This window comes from Mustela nigripes, chromosome 12 (genome assembly GCF_022355385.1).
Source record: "Mustela nigripes isolate SB6536 chromosome 12, MUSNIG.SB6536, whole genome shotgun sequence".
Taxonomy (NCBI): Eukaryota; Metazoa; Chordata; class Mammalia; order Carnivora; family Mustelidae; genus Mustela; species Mustela nigripes.
The window spans coordinates 132430964-132452613 of record NC_081568.1 but is presented as its reverse complement, the minus strand read 5'-3'; the positions used below and the strand labels follow the sequence as shown (position 1 = coordinate 132452613).

At 37.5% G+C, this 21650-nt stretch overlaps 1 long non-coding RNA gene across 2 annotated transcripts in view; it reads left to right on the top strand.

Moving 5' to 3' along the window:
* LOC132028017 (uncharacterized) overlaps positions 1-21650 on the top strand; it is a 130632-nt gene that overhangs the window by 44834 nt on the left and 64148 nt on the right. The gene's annotated exons all lie outside the window — the stretch shown is intronic.

The following is a 21650-nucleotide window of genomic DNA, read 5'->3' as shown; positions in this document are numbered from 1 at the left end:
CGGTGGTGACAGTGAACATCCATGCTGTCTTCCTGACCTTAGGTGAAAAACTCTCAGTTTTTCCCCATTGAGAATGATATTCGCTGTGTGTTTTTCATAGATGGCTTTGATGATATTGAGGTATGTACCCTCTATCCCTACCCTGTGAAGAGTTTTGATCAAGAAAGGATGCTGTACTTTGTCAAATGCTTTTTCAGCATCTACTGAGAGTATCATATGGTTCTTGTTATTTCTTATATTAATGTATTGAATCACATTGGTTGAGCTGTGAATGTTGAACCAACCTTGTGGCCCAGGAATAAATCCCACTTGGTCATGTTGAATAATCCTTTTAATGTACTGTTGGAAACTATTGGCTAGTATTTTGGTAAGAATTTTTGCATCCCTGTTCATCAAGGATATTGGTCTGTAATTCTTTTTTGGTGGGGTCTTTGTCTGGTTTGGGGATCAAGGTAATGCTGGCCTCATAAAATGAGTTTGGAAATTTTCCTTCCATTTTTATCCTTTGGAAGGAGGATAGGTTTCAGGAGAATAGGGAAGCTGACTGGCCCTGGGCTCTTGTTTGTTGGGAGATTTTTGATGACTGCTTCAATCTCCTTACTAGTTAAGGGTCTGTTCAGGTTTTCTATTTCCTCCTGGTTCAATTTTGGTAGTTTATATGTTTCTAGGAATGCATCCATTTCTTCCATATTGTCAAATTTGCTGGTGTATATTTGCTCATAATATGTTCTTATAATTGTTTGTATTTCTTTGGTGTTCATTGTGATCTCTCCTCTTTCATTCATGATTTTATTAATTTGGGTCCTTTCTCTCTTCTTTTTGATAAGTTTGGCCAGGGGTTTATCAGTCTTATTAATTCTCTCAAAGAACCAGCTCCTAGTATCGTTGATTTGTTCTACTATTCTTTTGGTTTCTATTTCATTGATTTCTGCTCTGATCTTTATTATTTCTCTTCTCCTGCTGGGTTTAGACTTTCTTTGCTGTTCTTTCTCCAGCTCCTTTAGGTATCGGGTTAGGTTGTGTATTTGAGACCCTTCCTGTTTCTTGAGAAAGGCTTGTATCTTAGTATATTTTCCTCTTGGGATTGCCTTTGCTGTGTCCCAAAGATTTTGTTTTTTCATTTGAATTTTTTCCATGAATTTTTAAAATTCTTCTTTAATTTCCTGGTTGACCAGGATTAGTAGGATGCTCTTCAGCCTCTGTCTTTTTGAGTTCTTTCCCACTTTTCCTCTTGTGATTGAGTTCTCGTTTCAGAGCATTGTGGTCTGAAAATATGCAAGGAATGATCTCAGTCTTTTGGTACCAGTTGAGACCTGATTTGTGACCCCAAATGGAAACAATCAATACTTATATCACAACAATTGAAGTCATTCAGAGAGAAGATTCCAAAGACATAAGCAGGGTCATAGGGAAGTTCTATTTTTAATTTCTTGAGGAATCTCCACACTGTTCTCCAAAGAGGCTGCACCAACTTGCATTCCCACCAACAGTGTAAGAGGGTTCCCCTTTCTCCACCTCCTCTCCAACACATGTTGTTTCCTGTGTTGTTAATTTTGGCCATTCTAACTTGTGTAAGGTGATATCTCAATGTGGTTTTAATTTGAATCTCCCTGAGGGCTAATGATGATGAACATTTTTTCATGTGTCTGATAGCCATTTGTATGTCTTCATTGGAGAAGTGTCTGTTCATATCTTCTGCCTATTTTTTTTTATATGTTTGCCTGTTTTGTGTGTGTTGAGTTTGAGGAGTTCATTATAGATCCTGGATATCAACCTTTTGTCTGTACTGTCATTTGCAAATATCTTCTCCCATTCCGTGGGTTGCCTCTTTGTTTTTTTTTTTTTGAGTGTTTCCTTTGCAGTGCAGAAGCTTTTGATTTTGATGAAGTCCCAAAAGTTTATTTTCGCTTTTGTTTCCTTTGCCTTTGGAGACATATCTTGAAAGAAGTTGCTGTGGCTGTTATCGAAGAGATTACTGCCTATGTTCTCCTCTTGGATTCTGATGGATTCCTCTCTCACGTTGAGGTCTTTTATCCATTTTGAGTTGATCTTTGTGTACGGTATAAGAGAATGGTCGAGTTTCATTCTTCTACATATAGCTGTCCAGTTTTCCCAGCACCATTTATTGAAGAGACTGTCTTTTTTTCCACTGTATATTTTTTCCTGTTTTGTCGAAGATTAATTGACCATAGAGTTGAGGGTCCATATCTGGGCTCTCAACTCTGTTCCACTGGTCTATGTGTCTGTTTTTATGCCAGTATCATGCTGTCTTGGTGATCACAGCTTTGTAATAAAGCTTGAAATCAGGTAACATGATGCCCCCAGCTTTATTTTTGTTTATCAACATTTCCTTAGTGATTCGGGGTCTCTTTTGATTCCATACAAATTTTAGGATTATTTGCTCCAGCTCTTTGAAGAATACCAGTGGAATTTTGATCGCAATAGCATTAAAAGTATATATTGCTCTAGGCAGTATAGACATTTTAACAATGTTTATTCTTCCGATCCAAGAGCATGGAATGGTCTTCCATCTTTTTGTGTCTTCTTCAATTTCTTTCATGAGTGTTCTGTAGTTCCTTGAGTACAGATCCTTTACGTCTTTGGTTAGGTTTATTCCCAGGTATCCTATGGTTCTTGGTACTATAGTAAATGGAATTGATTCTCTAATTTCCCTTTCTGTATTTTCATTGTTAGTGTATAAGAAAGCCACTGATTTCTGCACATTGCCGAAGACATAAGCAAATACATTTCCAAGAGAAAGGGGCTCAGTTTAGAAGCAAGAACATTTAATGTCTTTTCTGGTCAAGAGGTGGGATGTATCCCTAAGTAAACTAAATTGTCGATGCTGCTATCTGTGTAAAATGACTTAACCTGGTAAAAAATTACTTTCTGAGAGGGATGAGGAAAAGGGACATAAATAATGACTGAGAGAGGCTTTTGAAAAGTAGGGGTGAAGTTAGGGTAATCCATTAGAAATTTATTAATAATTTATTAGGTTCAAGATATATCTGTTCTTTTTTCTCTTTAAGTGGGCTAAGGACCCACTGTGTTGCTTGGACTGTGAGAATTTCTTTTTTTTTTTTTTCTTTTTTTTTTTTATTTTTAAAGATTTTATTTATTTATTTGTCAGAGAGAGAGAGCACAGGCAGAGAGGCAGGCAGAGTCAGAGGGAGAGGCAGGCTCCGTGCAGGGCAAGGAGCCCGATGTGGGACTCGATCCCAGGACGCTGGGATCATGACCTGAGCCGAAGGCAGCTGCTTAACCAACTGAGCCACCCAGACGTCCCAGGACTGTGAGAATTTCTTGAAATCTGACATAGTTTCAACACTCAAATGAAACGATGTTTTAGTCAAATGAAAGGTGCAGAGAAAAATGGGACTGGGCGAGGGCTGGATCACATAGCCAGAGCCCTGGAGACCATCTGGAAGACTAGAGGAGTAAGTACAGGTTAATACAGGGCAGCCTGAGAGCCACAGAGAGAGCGGAGTCTAATGGGAGATGCTATTCCTCGCTCTTAGCCCTAGATGAGGGCTAAGATTCCAGGCTTGGAGCCGTTAAGGCTCTACATAGGACACAAAGTCTGTAAATGATGGACTGAAACTTGGGCAATCTGAATATTTGAAGGATAGATGTGGGAGGCCCCACAAAATAAGAACAAAGTGTCAAGAAACTACAGTGATTTTTTGGCCAAAAGTGGTGACTGTGCAGCCCAAGCCTGACAATAAAATAAGTCAACACAATTGATCTAATGGCTGCACAACCTACACGTGTGTTCAACAAGACTGGGAGTCACGAGGCGGGTCTGGCATCCAGTCTCACCATGAGTGGGATGCAGCTATAGCCTATGCTTAGCTAAGAAGGAATCCCAGGGAGTAAGCAAGCATGGCAACTGCATCTCTCCTTTCCTGTCATGCTTCCCTGGAATCTGGGGGCTTGACCATTTTGTTACTATTCTTTTTTTTTTTTTTCAAGATTTTATTTATTTTTCTGACAGACAGAGATCAAAAGTAGGCAGAGAGAGAGGAAGGGAAGCAGGTTCCCAGCTGAGCAGAGAGCCCCATGCAGGTCTTGATCCCAGGACCCTGGGATCATGACCTGAGCTGAAGGCAGAGGCTTTAACCCACTGAGCCACCCAGGTGCCCCTTATTACTATTCTTGAAAGTGGAATTTCATCAGGATTATATTTGTTAACACTTGTCAATTTTTACCTGTAGTGAAAAATTGTTGGAAAGAAAAAAAAGTGTCATTTTCTTGTTTCAGAGATAGGTAATATGGGAGAAATTGAGTGGGAGAGGGTGTGACTCCAGGAAGAATCAAGGGACAGAAGTGTCTCTAGCAGTGATTGCCAAAGAGGGGTTGAGGTATTTTGCCCCTAGAACATTTGACAGTATATGGAGATTTTTTGATTGTTGGGACCTTAAGAGAGATGCTACTGACATCTTGTGGGGAGAAGCCAGGGATGTTACTAAACATCCTACAAGCCCCCAACCTGTCAAAAATCATTTGCTTCAGTGTGACGGTAGTGCAGATGCTAGGAAACCCAGGAGGAGAGGCAAGTAGATGGCTCAGCTGGGTGAGTCTTACCACCCGGCCTGGCTCAGGAAAGGTTGGACTGTGACCCTGTAGGTGGGGTACTGCTAGAAAGCATATGGTGTCTGCAGGGCAGGAAGGGGCTGGGATGGAATGAAGTGGGGAGAATTTGGAGAAATATCTTTCATTCCTTAATAAATGTGTCTGGAGGAGACACCAACATCTGTTACTTTATTATTTTTTAATAAATTTTATTTTTTAAATAAAGATTTTATTTATTTATTCATGAGAGAGAGAGAGGCAGAGGGAGAAGGAGGCTTTCCACTGAGCAGGGAGCCAGATGCAGGACTCGATCCCAGAACCCTGGGATCATGACCTGAATCAAAGGCAGACACTTAACCATCTGAGCCACCCAGGCTCCCAACATCTGTTACTTTAAAGAGGGAGTTAATTTTCTCCCAGTTTCTTGTCTAAAGGGATCTGGGGTCAAAATATATCTTACCTACTTGTGCTCACTTTTTGCCATTGAGCCAGAAGGAAGAAATCAGATCTACTTTCTCTTTTCTGTCTCCTCTACCATGAGAAAAATCTTTGCTTGACATTGCTGCTTCCTGAGCTATCATTGGGTTTTCTGTTTCCTTTAATAGCCAGTGAGGGGGTTATATCTTGTGCCTCCATCTTCTTCTCACATAGCCTATCCTGCTTGTTATTTGATGGAGTCGACCCGGTGAAAGCTCATCAGTACCCTCCATCTTGTTGTACCCAGAGTCTTAAGAGTCCTTATTCTGGGGGCACCTGGGTGGCTCAGTAGGTTAAGTAGCCAACTCTTGATCTCCACTCAGGTCTTGATCTCAGGTTTGTGGATTCAGGCTATATATATATAAAATCCTTAACCTGTCTGTCCCTCTCTAGCTATCAACACTGTTGTCTGCACTTTTCTTGAATTTTTTTTTTTCTTCCTTTAGTTTTCTAGATCCTTCTGGCTCTCTTTTTCATCCTAAAATCTTTCCTAACTCAGTGTCTATGCCTGGTCTTCGTAGCTGTAGCCTCTGTCCTACTTTTTTTAATATGTTTTGCTGGTGAGGTCACCTCTTCACACTCCTCTGTCAGCTCACTGTGGATGATTTGTAATTTTTTTCTCTTGGGTCATCAGTCCTGTTTTCCCTCTTACATTAGAGACCCTTAGCGTCAACCTATTGGACAATTCCACTTTACTTCCATACTGTAATCTCAAATGTTTGAATGCAAAGCTGATCGTCTTTGTCATCAATTAGGAGGTTGCGTGATGCCTTTAAGGTTTCCCCAAGGCAAAACTCCTCTGACCTGTCCCTGATTCGCTTCCTTGGTGCCTAGCTTTCCCTGTACCTCCTAAATCAGCTTTGCTCCAGGCTTTGGATTTCTGCTCCAGGGAGAATCATTTTTCCCTGGTGAAGTGAGCATTAATTCATTACTCACTATGTTACTTATCCACCAAGATTACAATTTACTCACCCCATACCTGCCTCATTTCACCCATACCAAGTATATTGTAGATGAAATTTCCACTTTTACTAGCTTGGCTTTCAGAGTCTCCCACTAAGGTGCCAAGCTCACAATTCATACATTCATTCTTTTTATTTTTTAAGGTTTTATTTATTCATTTGCCAGAGAGAGACCATGAGTGGCAAGTAGAGGGAGAAGCAGGCTCCCTGTTAAGCAAGGAGCCCAAGGTGGGACTCGATCCCAGGCCCCTGGGATCATGACCTAAGCCAAAGACAGATGCTTAACTGACTGAGCCACCCAGGCATCCTTATACATTCATTCTTTTTCCTTCCACTTAAATTTTGCTATACTCTCTCTTATATGTAATATTGGTATTTAAGCAAGAGTCCTTACTTCCTTGGGTCAATGAATAGAAGCTATGGAAATTTCTGGCTTGGAGATAGAAGCCAGTGGGCACAATTTGTAGGGGGCAAAGAGGCCTTTTGGAACTTTTTAAAATCACATGATGTGGGCAGCTGCCACAGGTAAGCTTGGCCCTGGCATACTTAATGCCTCTTCTGCTTAAAGCTTCCTGCTTCATATGGCAATTACCGCCGTACAGAGCAGGAACAGTGGGGTCTTGAGAGCCTGTCACTAAGAGTGAAAGAAAATGGGGTGGAGAGAAGTAGAAGGAAATTAAACTGACTTCCAGGTTTTCCTTGTTCTAGCTATCATGCAAATAGTTTAATAAGCCTGATGTGCTTTACTTTAAATACAGTTTTGAAAATTTGCATGAAATGAATTTTTGCAAATAAAGTGCTATTTCAGACATACTATTTAAAATTCACTCTGGTAAGTTTCATTAGATTGGAAAGAGTGCTTAAAAACAATCACACTTTTATTTCATAGAAGCTATGCCTTTTAATATCAGATTTTTTTGCATTTATTCCACATTTGATTTTGTAATCACACGTCCAGGAAAATAATTTCTTTTCTGCCACTGGTCAATAGCTATATTAAAACTGCTTACCTGAGGCTGTTCCAAAGAGAAAAAAAAAAAAAAAATCTGATCTTTCTTCGGCTTGCTTTTCTCTGTATTGAAAGCCAGGATGAGCAATGTAAGCTAAAATCGAACTCTGTAGCCCAGATCAGGCACACTACATCAAATCCTTAGCAGATTTTCATTTCTCTTTGTGCTGTTACATTTTATTCTTTTGTCATCCAGACTTCTCTACTCAGAGAAAATGAAATTATTGGAGGTTTTTTTTCTGTTTGTTTTTGTCTCCGTTTTACATTTTCTAAAGGTGAATAAGGGAAATGATGTGGTATGGTATTTAGGTTACTCTAGGTAGACATTGACCTCGGTGTCTGGTTAATTCACAAAGGAGGATATGAACAAGGTAAAAAGTTCATATGATTTGGGAAGACATATAATTTCTGTTTTTCCTAATATTTTAGTTATATTTCCTGAAGCATTACCTTGGGAGAAAAATCAAGGTTGGACTTCCTAGCCATCGACAATGCTGAATATTCCCTAGAGTTGGCAGAAAAGCTCAGTAAAGATATCTAAAACATGCATAGTAATTCAGTTTAACTGAAATTGTTACTTTATAGAAATTCAGACTAGATCCTGTTGTGTCTATGGGTTGATATTTGTCAGAAAAAAAGCCCACCACATTTCATCCAACAATGCAAAAATTAGAGGGCTTTTTGTTTGATTTGTTTGTTTTCTATTTCTGTGGCACACCACTGTTGGAGATAACATTTTATCCAACTTGAAAAGTGCTATTTATAAGGCAGGTGAAATTCTATTACTGCCAATTTATAGAAACATGAATTTTGTAATGGCAAAAGCAGAGCCGAATGTGGCCAGCAGGTAGCCATTTTCTGATTGTTTCATCTTGCAGAAAATGTTACCAAAAGTATAATTTGCTATTTTGCTCAGAAATTATATGGTGTGCCTAGGTAAAGTCCACAGAGTACAACATTAGGACTTTAAATTAATCTCTAAGGCCTGAGGAAAAAGTGAAAGGAAATTCCATGTTGCATTCAAAATCATCAGGATTTGTTTAGTCCTCTATTTTTAAATTAATATGGGACTAGCAGATCTTCAGTTGCATAATGGAGATGTCCATTATTTTCACACGGGATTTTTTTTTTTTCTAATATGAAAAATCCAACCCCCAGTTTCAGAACTGTCCTCTTCAGGCCTACATGAAAACATCTGTGGGTAGTTATTTGCCAAGTACTGACAGATTTCCACATTTCTCTCCCACATAGTCCATTCTTCTTATGGGACCCCAAGTAATCTCTAAGAATTTAAATCGGGTCATAGCATCCTGCTTAAAAATCCTTCAGTGGATTTTTTGTCCCTTTCAACTTAGAGTAAGATCCATACTCCATACCATGAGCTATAATACTCTATACCAGCAGTTCTTACTCATTTTGGTCTCAGCACTTCTTTACACTCCTAAATATTATTGAGGATCCTCAAAAGCCTGTTGATGTGTGGTATAGCTATTTATACTTACTATATTAGAAATGGAAACACAGTTTAAAAATATTATTCATTTAAAAATAATAATACACAATGCACAACATTTTAATGAAAAACAACCATAGTTTTCAAAACAAAAATTATTGAAAAGAATCGCATTGCTTTACAGTTTTGCAAATTTCTTTAATGTTTGACTTAAAAGAAGGTACCTGGATTCTCATATTCACCTTTTCATTTATGGCATTTATACTGAACCTTTTTATTTACGGCAAAGTATACTTCGCCATGAATGCAGAGGCCCACTTCACTCTGGTGTCTACAGAGAGGCCTTCCTTTTACACTCACTTATGCAGTCATCCTGTGTCCCATTACTTTGTTTTACTTTTTCCATAGCATTTAAAATTATGCAGAATTTTATTATCTATGTGTGTGTTTATTATCCATCTCTATCCACTCAGTTATAAGCTGTGCTTAGGTAAGGACCTTGTTTGTAGTATAAACCATTGTGTAATAGCTTTCAGTTTTTGCTTAACAAATTAACCCCATACCTATCAGCTTAAAACAGCACACTTTTTTAAAATTTTTAATTTTTTAATAAACATATAATGTATTATTAGCTCCAGGGGTACAGGTCTGTGAATCGCCAGGCTTACACACTTCACAGCACTCACCATAGCACATACTCTCCCCAATGTCCATAACCCTACCAGCCTCTCCCGACCCCCCTCCCCCAAGCAACCCTTAGTTTGCTTTGTGAGATTAAGAGTCTCTTATAGTTTGTCTCCCTCCCGATCCCATCTTGTTTCATTTATTCTTTTCCTACTCCCCAAACTCCCCCACGTTGCATCTCCACTTCCTCATATCAGGGAGATCATATGATAGTTGTCTTTCTCCGCTTGACTTATTTCGCTAAGCCTGATACCCTCTAGTTCCATCCACGTCGTTGCAAATGGCGGGATTTCATTTCTTTAGATGGCTGCATAGTATTCCATTGTATATATATAGCACTTCTTCCCTATCCATTCATCTGTTGGTGGACATCTAGGTTCTTTCCATAGTTTGGCTATTGTGAACATTGCTGCTATAAACATTTGGGTGCATGAAAACAGCACACTTTTTTGTTATCTTACAATTTCTGTGGGTTAGGTATTTGTGTATGGCATAGCTGCATGGCTCTGACTCAAGATCTCACCTGAGGTTGGACTGGAGGAACTCTGAAGCTCACTGCTGTGGTGTTTGGTGTGCCTAGATAATCTACTTCCAGCCTAATTCATATGGGCTAGGGCTGCCTCCCTATATAGCAAGTGGCTTTCCCTAGAGTGACTGATCAGAGAGAGAGAGAGAGAGAGAATCCAAGATAAAAGCTGAAGTATTTTCATAATCTAATTTAGGAAGTGACATCTAATCACTTTTGCCATTTCTATTCATCAGAGGGAGACACTAGGTTTAGCCCATACTCAAGGGAAGGGGATTACATGGGATAACTAATGGGGTAGGGATCACCAGGGGCCGAGAGGCTTTTACCATCAACTGCATCCTCAGGGTCTAGGTATAATGTCCAGTATGGTGTATAGTAGGTCCTCAGTAAACCCTTGCTTGATGAGCATTGTGTCCATAAAGTACTCAGTAGATATACTTGTCAGAGGGTTTAGCTTTGTTTTCTGAGCAGAAGGGGGATTATTTACCTTATACAGCTTTTAAAATCCATGCTATTATTCATGACTCCTCTAGTGTATTGTATTATTTAGGTAGTTGGTATAAGCCTACATAGACAAAAACCCATTTATTTCTTCTATGGGATAAGAAGACTTGTTGATGGTGCCTTCTGGGACTTCAAGAGAGAAACTGGATGAATATATTAGTCTGGAGCTGTGATGTATTCTTGCCCATTAGCACCTGCTTGCCCATTCTTCTTATATAAAATTTTTATTATCTGGAGAAATTGTGCTCTTACAGGGTGATTGCTCTCTCTCCTGGTATCTTTGTTTGGCTTCTCTAGGGTAAGGAACACATTGAGTTGTCTTGTTGGCCATATTTATTCTAAGATGCAGTAATTCCCAAATTCATTAACTTTATCCATGGGTAATTGTAATCATTTTCTAAGTAAATTTACTAGGCTTAATTAATCTACCACATAGAACTGCCCTTAGAGTATCTTCATGTTATCTCTATAATGTACTACTATTTTTAGGTCTTTGGAAGGAAATTATAGCTAATTCACTTTTTTAGTCATGGTATAATAACACTGTTTTTAAACTTGTCTCCAGAGCTGTGTATATTGATCACGTGTTAGAATGAGTCAGCCTTTAAATTGTTTTTATGGCACTTAACTGGGACAATGACAACAAGGTTATGGTAATTTCAACTAAAAGTGAGAGTGGAGAAAAATATGCTTTTATACAATTAGATAGGCCTGGGCAGGATGTCTGGTCAACAAAGGGGTGACCTAAGGTCGCTGTGAGCCCAAAAAAGACAAATTTTTAAATCAGTCAAGAAAAAAGAGGCTGCAGTATTCCAGAGGCCAAATGCATTGATTTTACTGTTTTGCATAGGATTTTTCAAGTGCAGATGACATCCATGGGTGTCACGGATGGAGATTTTCTCCAGCAGGGTTCTCATGAGGATGGGGCCACTCTCTTATGATTCCTCTAAGTGCCCTGACTGAGGCGGAGTGATGTGAGTAAAGGACACAGATTTTCTTGCCACACAGATCTGGGTTTAGATCTCTGCCCTGTCATTCTCAACTGTAAGTGAAGGAATAATTCCTATATCTTAGGATTGTTGTAACGATTTTGGGGGAAAGTATGTGTGAAACGAATACCTGACATTTATGCTTGTGGCCAGTATTTATAGCTCTTTTTCCTCAGCTGAAATTTGGCAGAACACTAAATATGGGAACATCAAGTGGTGTCCCAGTGGTTTTACTGGGTTTCAAACATACTTCTTCTGGTCCCCATTGCAGAGCAGCGACCCTTGCTCCTCAGGTATGTAGGGTCAATTACCCCCACTAATATGGTGATTCCTTACTGCATCTCTGAAACCCTATATCCCATAGGTAATAAGCCTGAGGGGACAGAAAGCATAAATTCTGCAGCTAAGTCCCAGGAAGAATGGTGGCAGAGGCCAGGCCTACTTGCACCCTGTTTCCCTGAAGAGTGTGTTCAAGTTATGGGCAGCATAACCTTCTACGCTGATCAATGCATATAACTACATCCGGAAGGACAGTCCCCCAACCTTACACAGTGTCTTAATGGAACTGGCACCTTAGTTGAGCCTTTATTAAATAGTTGTTCCATTGTTCTATTCGTCTGTGGTCATGTGCCCACTCTTCTATCTCCTTCATGGTAACATATTGCTTTGAATCCATTGGGAATTCTGTAAGCTCTCAGGTGGCTTGTTTTATCTTGGCTGCAGCACACAACCACCCTAGGGTGAGATGAGGGACAGCCTACACCTGTATGCATTTCTTACCACAGCAGTGACTAGAGTCAAAGATGGGTAAAGAAAGTGTGAGGCAGGACACAGGAAGTGTAGAATATACAGTATGTGCTGTTTTGTAACTTGTATATTGAATAAATCTGTTTGTGGGTTATTTTATCGTTTTTACTTAGTTAGCCTGATCTTTATTTATCAGTTCTACTCATTTTCTGTTATTTTTTAAATTCATTAACGTCTGGTTTTATGTTTATTTTTTTATCTCTGTTGCTTTTCATAGGGTTATTTTGCTTGCCTTTTCTAATTTCCTGAATGTAATGCTAAGATTCTTTTTAATCAGAAATATAAATATTTGAGGCCATAGGTCTTCACTTGCTATCATATAGTGTTTTTATTACTATTTTCTAGAAAAGATATTCTGTAATTTTGGTTTTCATTTCCTCTTTGACTCAAGAGTTGTTTAAGAGAGATTTTTTTTCTTAACCTTTTATTTTGGAGTAGTATCTAGCTTTCAAAGAAGTTACAAAAATAATCAAGGAACCATCCTGTATCTTTACCTGGTTTTACCAAATGTTAACATTTTATCACATTTGCTTTGTCAGTTTGTCTTTCTTCAACTGCATGCACATACACAGACACACACACACTTCCTTTTTCTGAATCAACGAAAAGTGAGTCCCAGGCCAGATGTGCCATTTCTCCTATATAATTTAGTATGCAGCTTTTTAAAAAAAACCACAGTACAATTTAGGTAATCACTATATAACCATCTAAATGAGTAGATTAACATTGATGAAATTTTATCATCTAATCCAGACACTTTATTTAAGTTTAGCTAATTGTTCCAGTGGTTGCTCTTTCTGTCAAGTGGATTCAGGACCCAATCCAGGATCATATGTGGATTTTAGCTGTCTATCTTTTTATTCAGTCTTGAGTAGTCTCGAAATATATTCTAGTCTTTTATGACCTTGACATTTTAGGAGAGTACGGACCAACTGTAGTGTTGTTGTTGTTTTCATTGAATGTCCTTCAGTTTAGGAGTCTGATGTTTTCTCATCATTAAATTCCATTTATATGTTTTTGGCAGGAATATTACACAGGTGCTTTGTTTCACTCAGGGCATCCACATCAGGAGCCGTCCGATGTCAGTTTGTCCTGTTGTTTGTGATGTTAAATCAAATCATTTGGTTGAGATTTCTTTATTGTAAAGGTTCAATTTTCTTTATTGTAAAGTACTTACTTTTAACCCCTTTGTAATTAGTAAGTACTTTGTTGGGGGAGGTCATTGAGATTATGTAAATATCATGTTTCTCAGTAAACTTTTTCCTATTAGTTTTAGCTTCCACTGTTGATGTTTACATGATTCAGTTGTTACTGCCATGGATGCAATTTTTAATCCCATCACTTTCTTGTATTTCTTCTAAATAACCATATTATTATATGTTGCCCTTCCTCTCTCCCTCCCATCTCTCCTTATTCCCTTTCTTTCCTTACTTTCTATCAGCATGACACATTGATATCTTATTGTGATGAATTATGAATTATTATGAAATATTATGAATTATTATGAATTAAAGCACATTACTGTCGTTATTTATTTTGATGCTCAAATTGATATAGTTTGACAAGTAATAACTTTAAGGTGTTCTGTGCCCTTTTGAAAAGAACTCATCATTTTTTAAAAATCAGTTTTATTTTCTGACATAATTTTTGGGAGTTGGATCCAGAAGCCTGCTCTGCTTCAGGGTCAGCCCCTTTAAGTAAGACTCTAATTGGTGTTTGGAAAGACCATAGGGTTGGGGGGTGCAGGGCACATTTCATCTGGTTGCCTCTACTTTTGTGATGTGATACTCTGTATCTCTTAATTCACTGAGTTCACAAAATAAGGATATAGTGCATAATAAAAAGGTAGGATAAGAAATAATGAACTAGTTCCCTAATAATCCCTGAAGGTGACTAATGACTACTTTTTAGTACATTATGAATTTATGGATTTAAATATATTCGGCAGATTTCAGTGCATTGCTATTATTATCTTTATTGAAGCTCAGATTGTCCATTTTTGGCAGATAGGAGCCTCTTTAGGTTGATTCTTGAGTGCTTCTGGCATAAACCTAATAATCATTGATAGCTTCCTTCCCTCTGGAATGACAAAATATTCCAGATTTATTTTATGTATTTCTTCTCTATTCCCAGATTCAGCCCTTTTTCTGAGATAGTGTCTCTCACCCTTTTAAAAAATTACCACCATCCCCTAAGAGAAAATTAAAATGAACTAATATATCCTTAATTAAAGAAATCAAATATTAAGAGATAAGATTTCTTTCTTTCTTTCTTTCTTTCTTCCTTCCTTCCTTCCTTTCTTTTTTTTTTTTTTAAAGTACATTTGAGCTTTGGAAGACTACAAACCACAGTAATGTAAGACATTTTTTCATTCCCCCCCCAGTCCAAATTTCTCTTTCTTGATGGTGAGGATATCATCCTACTGAAGGCATGCTCTAAAAATCCCTGGTTTATTTTAGTGGAAATGATATTTCAAGAACCCAATCTAAGTACTATGTGTATGTCAGTACTATAGGATTTTTTTACTTAGCTTCTATCTCTTTTTTTTTAATATAATTTTGATTTTATTTATTTATTTAACACAGAGAGAGAGATCACAAGTAGGCAGAGAGGCAGGCATAGAGAGAGAGGGAAGCAGGCTCCCCGCTGAGCAGAGAGCCCCATGCGGGGCTCGATCCCAGGACCCTGGAATCATGACCTGAGTCAAAGGCAGAGGCTTAACCCACTGAGCCAGTCAGGCGCCCCTACTTAGCTTCTCTTCTACTACACTTGTATCTCCTTTCTTCCATGCTGAATATTCCATAATTACTCCCTTGCTTTATTCCACAATGTACCACAACAAACTCATAATAGCAATGCTAACGCTATTACCAGCACTGATGATTCCAGTTAAAAATTTGCTCTGCATATATTTTTCTTACTTCCCCTCTCCTGTCCCTCCTTTTTAAAGGATTCTACTCTCTAGGTTGTCTGAGCTTACAGTCATTAAGTACTGTACTCTCTGTACTCTCTCACTTTAATCCTCATTTAGGTGTAGTTCTACATGAAACTATTTTTTTAAAGATTTTATTTATTTATTATTTGAGAGAGAGAGAGAGTACCAGAGAGGGTAGGATCAGAGGGAGAAGCAGACTCCCCTTGAGCAGGGAGCCCAATAAGGGACTGGATCCTGGGAATCCAGGATCATGATCTGAGCCTAAGACAGTCGCTTAACCACCTGAGCCACCCAGGTACCTGTACATGAAACTATTTAATGCTTAAATAAAACTTACTTAATGTCTTATAGTCATCTCCCTCTAACTAGTCAGGTTGTCTGAAGCTTGTTCTCTAGTGGATTCCTGAGGAGGGCTCAAAGGAACACTAGTCCCTAAATTTTTGCACATTGATGTCAATTGCTCTTTACATTTGAAAGTCAGTTTGTGCTAGGTGAAATCCTTGGCTTACATTTTCTGTCTTAGAATGTCTTAACTATGTATTCTAACTGAATTTTCTTGCGTAATAAAACATTGCCAGAGATGATAATTAAATGAATGTCTGCTTTTCTTTTAAGTCCTTTGCTCATTTTTTTTTAAATGCCTAAAGGACATTTCTAAGTCCAATAATTTTACAGGCTATGTCTTAATACTGATAATTGTGAATCTCAATACGTAGTTTCAGGGAAATTTTAATGGGAGTTTTATTGAATTTATAATTTTTCGCAAATGTTTTCTAACCTTGCTTAGGTTTTTGGTTTGTTGTTGGTGGTTTTTTGTTTGTTTGTTTGTATTTTTTTTTTCCTCCAGAGGCTCCTAATGTCAGTATTAGGTCATCTTTGTTTATGTTCAATATTTATCTCTGTCTCATAAAGCCTTTTAAACTTTGTCTTTGTTACTTTTTGATTTATGTCTTCATTCGTTTGTAATTTTTAATATTTCTTCTCACTGTACAATTCTCTTCAGGCATTATGTATTATGTTTATTTGCTTTTTTGATCCTCCTATTTATTCCTCATTACTGAAATGGTTTTTGCTCCTTCTGTTTATTCTTCATTACTGAAATGGTTTTTTAAAAACTTATTTCTGATTCTTTTATGAGTACTATTACTACATTTCTGAGTTTCATTTTCTCTGATTCTGATGTTTTTTCATATCTTCCATGTCTTAATATCTGTTTGCTCATTTTGAAGTAGTTTTGGTCTGATATATGGGCAATTCTTTTGGCATGCTTTCCTTGTTGGTAGTGCTTCTTTATTCTCTTTTTTCCTTATAATAAGATATGATATTTGACCTCAATCCTTGTCTTTCCAAATTTTATGAGAAGCTAGTTTTTCTCGACTTTTAGGAGGTATGGCTCAGGATGGTACTTCTAGCCTCACATAGTTCCTACTTGGGTTTTTTTTAAGTAGCATGAAGTAATATGGTAGCTTGCTTTCTGAGATGTCCTGGCTTCTTCCCATAAGCCTGTTCCTTCCTTTGTCTCAGTTGTCACTATCCTGCTCAATTTGATCTCCTCCCAGTGTGGCTTCTGTCTTAGAGGTGAGCTGATCACTTCTGGAAGTTCATAGACTGCTTCGCCTCTTTCAAGTTTACTAGATACTGTGTTTGTTCTCTCACCTGTTTTTAGATTTAGAAACGGCCAGTTTTAGCTTCCAAGTTAGTCTGCAGCACTCTCCCATGAATACATACTGGCTTTTGGGGGGCTCTCCTGTCCTCAGTTTCCTCATCTACTCAGGACATTTTGCTTTTCATGCAGTTGCTGATTAAAGAGTTTTTAGAGATAAAAAGAGAAAGACTATATAGAGGGCAAACATAAGTATAAAAACCAGTTAATTCTTATTTGGGTGGGGGTTCATTTCTCTATACTGAGATAGTTATCACTTAAAATTTTCCTCTTTAAAAAAAATTTTTATTTATTTATTTGAGAGAGAGAGACCATGAGCAGGGGGAAGGATAGAAGGAGATGAAGAGGGACAAGCAGATTCCCTGCTGAGCATGGAACCCATTGCTGGGCTCTATCCCAGGACCCTGAGATCATTACCTGAGCCAAAGTCAGACACTTAACAACTAAGCCACCCTGGCGCCCCATCACTTAAAATTTTTCAAAGCATGGCCTAACTATATTTGTTTTAATAAAATAAGCTAATCAAAAATGTGAGTAAGAGTTTTCCCTTATTTGGTTTTGAAAGAAAAATGTGTTTTTAAACTATAAAGGCCAACTTGATATCTTCGTTTCATTTTTTTTTGGAGAAATATGTCTTACTAGCTGAATTTATAAAATTAATTAATTTATCCTTATTTCAGTAATAGGTTATTTGAGCCAGGACTTTAGACTGGACATATAAATACTTTTCATGGTTTATTTGTCCTTCCATTCTTTAATGACACCTAATTTCCAGTTAGGATATTTTCATATTCTATTGCTTCTCTCACTATTAAGCCAAGAAAGTGATTTTGTTATGAAGACATATTTATTAATTGGCACTGGAAGAATATATGTGCTCCAAGGACCAAAATTCCAAGGAGAATTATGAAAACCATTGAATGACCCAAAGAGCATCATAGATTTAGAAGAGAAGAAATACTATAAAGAAGAATAGTAGAAGAGATAAGAAGAGAGGACAAAAGAAGGAAAAATATAGCAGGTAAAATTGTGGAGGTCATTACAGAGTAGTATATAACTATTGTACAAAACTAGAATGCCATTGTATACTTCTGTATTTCTCTTCCACAATAAAACAACACATATACATGCACACACACACACACACACACACATACTGGAATGACCCTTCAGTTTCAAATCCACATTTAGATATAGCTTTGGTGTGTTTTTCTTTCTTTCTTTTGTTCTTTCTTTCTTTCTTTCTTTTTTTAAGAAGGCATCACGCTCAGTGTAGAATCAGATGTGGGGCTTGAACTCATGACCCTGCGATCAGAACCTGAGCTGAGATCAAGAATAGGACACTCAACTGACTGAACCACCCAGGTGCTCCTTGTATGTATTTCTGGGGGAATACTTTGAGTGGGAAGAAGGGGTGAAACAATACTTTTGGCTATATTGTAGACTGTCTACTGGGATTTAGGGACACTACTTAGAATCCCATTTCTACACAATCACTGTCGCTGTTGTTAATCAGGTCTTCTCAACTCAGAGACTAATGGGGTTTTAAGTATTTGTATTTTGTGGATCCATTGACTTATAGCTATTTATGATATTCGAAATCATCTAACAAATAATGAGACTGAGGCTCTGAAAAGTCTAATGTCTGTGTACCAATAATGACTAAATCTTAGAGTGAGTCTTTTGAACAATGTCATAGAAACCAAACTTGTAAAAAGGCAAGCTTAAACTTTGAGATCACAAATCTGTATCTGTAAGTATGCTTTCCTTGCAAGTAAGAAAACTGAGGTAAAAAAATATAGGAGATATAATGATTTATGAAACTCAAAGTCTTGAGTTAGGGCAGAGTTAAAGTTGGTTTGACTCACCAACTCAGAAATGGCATTAAGGACCCATTTCCCCACCACTTTCCTATTCTATCTTTGTGATTCTTTATTTTTATCTTTATCTTAATGTTGAGAGCTGAAAAGGATGTTGAAACACTATACAATGTTATAGTTTACTGCCAACTAGTTTACTCCCAGGATTACATGCTTCCTCATCCAAATCCAAGGAGAGTAGAAGAGAGCAGGCTTCTCATAGCACTCTCAAAAATATATTCATCAATTGTTACGATCTGTTTAAAAACTAGGGATTTTTTCTGACTCCATTATCTTTTCTACTGTCATTTAGTGGGAATTCTAATGTTGAAAGAGTTTCTCTTTCCTTCTGGCTCTCCCTTCCTCTCTTTCTTCCTTCTTTTAACATAGAATCAGAGTCTTATTTTATCCAATGGATTATAAAATTGTGATGATGGTATATATTTTAGTGTTCACACTGTCCCAGTTTTGATCATGTTTTTACCATTTCTTGCTTCCTGAAACAATAAAATATTCAAGTTTATCTTATACTTTCCTTATTCTAACCCTTGAATCAACTATTTATCCCAAGATCCCTGCTTTCTTGAGTGGAGAACAGCATTTAAAAATCAAGATCTGGGTGCCAGATGTGCTCATGGCTACTGGTGTGTCACTGAATCTAGGTCCTCCTTGGGGCTGAGCTAGGAAATAGATACACATACAAACACAGAGCACTTCTTAAAAGATCATTGCCTCTTAACAAAAGGTTATTTAATTGTAGTTGAAAATGAAAGGCAATTTGTTGATCTTGTGATTCTCTTTTAGTAAAATATATGTAAGGACAGCCATTGAATACCTTTGACCAAGGATAGGAAATGAATCCCTTGATCTATATTTCAATAACTCAAGAAATAACCTGTTTGTGAAGTAGACAGATCACTAAATGGCTAAAGAGTGGAATTGAACCTTCAGTGTTAATCAGTAAGAAAAAAGCTTTGCATATATCTCTGTATCTATTTTAGTATGTGCTTGTGAAACAAATATTTTTTGGTGCTATTATGCCCACTTTACAGATGGAAAGTCAGAGAAAAAGTCTTAGTTATGTTCTTACTAGGACATACCTTTTGATTACTAGTTCAGTTTGTGTTCTTGTCTCCACTGCTGTGTGTGCAATGCAATTTCCCCGGATAACTCCACCATTTAAAGCAATGAATACTGTTTTGGAATTTAAATTCAATTAATTAACATATAATGTATTATTTGTTTCAGAGTAGAGGTTAGTGATTCGTCAGTCTTATATAATACTCAGTGCTCATTATATCATGTGCCCTCCTTAATGTGCATTACCCAGTTACCCCCTCTCTCTGGGTACCTCCCCTCCAGCAACCCTCAGTTTGTTTCCTATGATTAGGAGTCTCTTATGGTTTGTCTCCCTCTCTGATTCTATCTTGTTTTATTTTTTCCTCTCTTCCCCTATGATCCTCTGTTTTATTTCTTAAATTACACATATGAGTGAGAGCATATGTATAGTATCTCATTGTTTTAATTTGTAGTTCTCTGATGACATATGATGTGGAGTATCTCTGTATGCTTATTAGCAACTTTACATCTTCTTTGGTGAGGTATCTATTAAGGTCTTTGGCCATTTTTTAATTAATTTATTTATTTGAGAAAGAGGAAGAAAGGAAGAGGGAGAGAGATTGAAAGAGAGTGGTGGCAGGGGCACAGGGAGAGAGAGAATTTTAAGCAGACTCTGCACTGAGCCCAGGGCTTGATATCATGACCCTGAGATCACAACCTTAGCCAAAACCAAGAGTCAGACACTTAACCAACTGAACAACCTAGGCACCCCCTTTGGCCATTTTTAAATCAAATTGTGTATTTTCTTATTCTCATTTTATTTTTCTTCTTCTTGAGAGAACAAAAAAAGGCATATTGATGTTTAGTGTTTAATAGTTAGAATTTGTTTTCTCGAAATATATTTGGAATCAAAAATAACTTTGTTTTGGTCAACATGTCCTAACCAAAAAGAAGTTCTTATTTACGTAACTTCTTTTCCAAAGAAGGTTAGGGAAGTTAAAACAATGAATCAGTCCAAGCTAGAAATAAGGGGTTGAGAGATAACCTCCTCTTTATGTTGTGGAGCCTAATGGAAGCACGACTACACCAGCAAGGCTGCCATGCTGGAAAGGGACCTGGTGGTACCAGAGATGGGAACTTGTAGACACTAAAAATGTTCAGCTCTGTCACAGGCCTAGACTATCGTGGTTGACCCTCTTTTCATCCTATTTGGGTAATTCCTCTGACTTTCCATCAATATCTGTCAGCATATATTTTGTCATCCATGGAAGTGTCATCAGGGTTAAAACCCAAGAGAATCTACCCTTGAAAGACATAATGAGACAACCATTAAAAAAAAATCAGATTACTTCTAAAATTTCTTTGAAGTCTGTAGGAGATGACTATTATGTAAATAACCACAGATGGATAAGGTATGCGAGTTAAATCTGTGCCTTGGTTCCAGCTGATTTTTCCAAACCCTGCTACTGCTTCATTGCCAAGTAGAGAAATTAACAATTCAGGATCTTAATAATTTTGTCTTGATTCCTAATGTCCATTTTTGCAAAGGCATGAAAATTGGGTAAAAACTGACACCCAGGCATAAGGTAGAGATTATTTACACATATCTAAATGATAAATGTTACCACATACCTAGAGAATTAGAACTCCTTATTATGTAATTTCTCATTTTCCCCAGGAATAAGTACCTTGAAGAATGTACATTACTTAAAGAATGCGTTCTGGTTACTGATTCTGTGTTCAACACCTGTTGGACCTTCCTAGTTGGATGTGGTTTCAGTTTTTCTTACCAGATAAAAAAGTTATTCTGCTTATCTTCAAGCAGACTGTGTTTGTATTCCAAGATCTGTGATCTGATGATTTGACTAGCCCAGACCATTCTGATGTTGCTAACTATCTGGTTGCTTTACACAGTTATTACATTTTATAGCATAAAGCCAGCACTGAGACTTGGAAGTCTCTAATTTCGGTGGCCTCCATAAAATTCCCTGTGATACCTTTCAAAATCTTCAAATGTTTAAAATTCATTGAATTAGAATCTCCTGTTAGTATGACTCAGAAAGCCACTGACCTTGTCTCTCACTTCTCTTTCAGAAATGATACCTCCCAAATCACCTTGTAAAAGCACATAGGAAACTGGTAATGGGA